The sequence below is a fragment of the Salmo salar genome, chromosome ssa04 (assembly GCF_905237065.1).
Source record: "Salmo salar chromosome ssa04, Ssal_v3.1, whole genome shotgun sequence".
Taxonomy (NCBI): Eukaryota; Metazoa; Chordata; class Actinopteri; order Salmoniformes; family Salmonidae; genus Salmo; species Salmo salar.
This window is the reverse complement of record NC_059445.1, coordinates 54,395,423-54,399,665: the sequence shown is the minus strand read 5'-3', so window position 1 is coordinate 54,399,665 and position 4,243 is coordinate 54,395,423.

Below are 4,243 nucleotides of genomic sequence, written 5' to 3'. Positions count from 1 at the left end.
TGTCTGACTCTTGGCAGTTGGGCAGCCTCAACTCATAAGTACTCCTGCACGGCTTTGATCTCACTGGTGATGTCAGGCACACTTAGCATAACAAAGCGCGTTGGATTTGGAATTCCAAGGAAAGGGGTAAGACACTCATTGTCCAATCTTGTTCTACACATGATAGACAATTGTGTTATAGGTGATGTTTGTTATATATATATATTTTTTTTGCAGTATCATTTTCGAGGTTGCCCACAACAATAGCCTAACGCTCACAATAATGATGACAATATATAATATAAATCACGAATAATAACATGTAGGCTATTTTTATTATGGTTATTATAATTATGATTATTATGTTTATTGTTATGCGTTTTATTATTATTGTTGTTGTTATTGTTATTGTTATTATTATTGTTATTAATTAATTAGCCTATTATTATTATATTGTATTATATTATACTATCATTACCTTCATTGGGCCTATTGTTTTCTTATCAGCATCATCTATCTAATTAAAAACTGTTTTTAATTTATTATTGAACTTCTATATGCTGAGTTTTCTTAAATAAATTCGATAATAATAAACAAAATATTGAAAATATGAAACGCACATATGACGCCACCATGGTCACCTCATAAATGTTTACAAGCGAGACAGGTAACTATTGCTTTATAGTTTCTCTTCATAGCTTCATGTTCCCATGCATCGCAATGTACATTTTATATACCTAGCTCTCTCTGCTCACTTCGCCACCTGCAGAGAATTCCGTAACGCTCAGTGCTCTCCCCGCAGTAAAACAACCACATACCCACGATCCTTAATAACCATACATTTAAGACACATTCATTAATACTGTTTCCACTGTTAACACTATTCCAGTGTGTCGTCTGACAGAGCGGGAACCCCCGCCGGTAATTAGTGCGGCTGTTTGCTTTTATGGGGAAAAAAACTTTATGAGAGAAAGGAGAGGATGGCAAAGTATAGGCTACCTATAGGCTACAATTCAAGTTCAGAAAGCTTGGTCCTAATGACTCAGATTAAAAAGAGGGATGGTATTTTATTAAACTGGCTTAACCAGCGCATAATTAAATTAATTACATTTATATTAAACGTTATTATTCTTTCAATTACTCAAACGTATTTATTCAAAAAAATGTGGACAGCAGTTATGTTATGGGACACTTTGCCAAATAGTTTAAACAATGTTGAACACCTGATACAGTCTTTGTAAAAACAAAAGACAAGCTGGAAAAGTATTTTTATGATATATATTAATTAAAGCAAGACCACAGTTATTCAGATTTTACAATGCCGGGCTTTCTGTTTCACTGGGGTATAAAAATGAGGTAACAAGCATGAAAAATCCCTGTGTCACTCATCACCATTGGAAAAGGCAAAGTGCTCAAAAACGAAAGAGACAAATGGTTGCTGACCTTCATAAATTAGGCAATGGGTACAACAAATAGCACAAAAAAATAATACGCCACTTACCACTATTAGGGCAAACCTTAAGAAGTTTAAAACCATTGGAACAGTGTTACACTTGCCTGGTAGGTCTATCTTGTCCCCACACACCGTGAGGAAGATGGTTCAGGAGGAAAATAAAAATCCAAGGGCCAAGGTTTGAGAATTACAGAACTTGGTTGCATATTCGGGTCACCAAGTCTCAACATCTACAGTTAGATGCTATCTTCATGCCAATAGGCTCTTCGGAAGAGTAGCCTGAAAAAATCCTTTATGCAACCGACAAATGTAAATGCCCAGAGTTTGCCTAAGCATTGTCACTTGTATTGAAACCGGTGCTAGGGTCAGATGACACAAAAATAGAGCTCTTTGGCTACGCACACCAGTGGTGAGTTTTTTGACTAAAGAAGGATGCATATGCAGAAAAGTACCTCATACCTACTGTAAAATATGGATGTTATGTGGCTGTTTTGCTTCCACTTGTCCTGGGCCCTTGTGAAGGTCAAAAGCATCATGAACTCTACCAAGTATCAGAACATTTTACAGTCCCTCCAGCATTTCACAGCGTTTTTTGTGATATTTGCTGGCAAAAATTGTTGATTTAGCTTTTTCATGGCAATATGCAATGATTTTGTCAAATTTTACATGAAAATGCGCTGATGGGGGAAAAAGTTTGACCTGTGGCTTGATTGAACCCTATGATGCTGTAAATGTGTGATGTTTGGTTGAAATTGAAAGCCCTTTTTTAGTACTGTGGTGAGGTAGTTTGGTTCATTTTATGCGATAATAGCGCGATGATTGCTCAAATTTGCAAGCCCTCACACAATATGCAGGAAATTGTTGATTTTGCGAAACAAAATGATCGCAGAATCACAAAATCCTGGAGGGACTGATTTTAGCCAAATACTTGGTTGCCTCTGCCAGGAAGCTGACATTTGGCCACAGGTGGCTCTTCCAGCAAGACAATAACTCCAAGCACACATCAAAATTCACAAAGAAATGGTTAAGTGACCACAAAATAAAGAATGTGCAATCGCCATCTCAGTCTCTGGACTTGAACCCCATTGAAAACTTGTGGTTTGAATTGAGGAGGGCATTCTATAAGTGCAGACAGAAGGATATCAAAGATCTGGAAAGATTCTGTATTAGTATAAAATAATATATTTATTTAGCATACAATATAGTTTATTATCTTTATGAAGGGTGCCAATAATTTTGGACCTGACTGTATATATAGGATTTTCAGCATAGAGAAAGTTCTATTGTCAAGAGAAACCATTAACATTATCACAGCCACTTTTTCTCACTCCATCTTATTTTTTACTCCACAGGAGTTCTCTAAGGATATATTCTGCCTTTTATGGTCGGATATCATGAAACTTGCTTGAAAGGCAACTATATGAAAGCAAATAAAAGGATTGTTTCACAGAGACCCCCCCACACACACACACACACACACACACACACACACACACACACACACACACACACACACACACACACACACACACACACACACACACACACACACACACACACACACACACACACACACACACACACACACACACACACACACACACACACACACACACACACACAAAGCGGATGTTACACAAAACTGTCTGTTCTACAACCAGTAAGATCCTGTGTAGAGTGGGCTGGGCTCCAGATGCGCCTGCATGCATGTTTTAAACAACTGACTTTGCTACTCACCCGCGCCAAACATGCTAGCAGATCCTCTACTGGCTGCTCCAGAGGGAAGGGAGGATTAACCCCCGGTTTCTTACCACCGGTTTTATCAAGTGGGGTAGACACATTTACGAACCAGAACATGCTCACTTCCCCTCTGTACAGGATGATTCTGTGGCCCAAATCTGTTTGGCAAACGGTACAATCCAAGGTTGTTCTTTGACAGTCACATATATCTAGCCAACGGTTGGAGTTTGAATTAAAGGCTCAATGCAGCTGTTCATATCTCAATATTAAATAATTTCTGGATAACAATTAAGTATCTTTGTGCAATTTTTTAAAAGTTGAAATGGTCCAAAAAGAAACAAAAATAGCTTCTTAGCAAAGAGCAATTTTTCAAGCAAGAATTTTGCTAGGATTGTCTGGGAGTGGTCTGAGTGAGGATGATAATTGGATAAGCCTATTGGGAGGGATATGTAACCTGAATAATAGCTGTTATTGAAAGAGAGGTTTGAACCCCTAATTTCTATTGGTCCATTAACTTACTGTCTATATATATATACTGAACAAAAATATAAACTCAACATGTAAAGTGTTGGTCCCATGTTTCATGAGCTGAAATAAAATATCCCAGAAATGTTCAATATGCACAAAAAGCTTACTTCTCTCAAAGTTTGTCTACAAATTTGTTTACATCCCTGTTAGTGAGAATTTCTCCTTTGCCAAGATAATTCATCCACCTGACAGGTGTGACATATCAAGAAGCTGATCATCAGCATGCTGGGGACAATAAAAGGTCACTCTAAAATGTACAGTTTTGTCAAACACAATGCCACAGATGTCTCAAGTTTTGAGGGAGCATGCAATTGGCATTCTGACTGCAGGAATGTCCACCAGAGCACTGAATGTTAATTTCTCTACCATAAGCCTCCTCCAATGTCGTTTTAGAAAAATTGGCAGTACGACCAACTGTCCTAACAACTACAGACCACATGTAACCACGTCAGCACAGGACCTACACATCCAGCTTCTTCACCTGCGGAATTGTCTGAAACCAGCCACCCGGGTAGCTGATGAAGTTGAGGAGTATTTATGTCT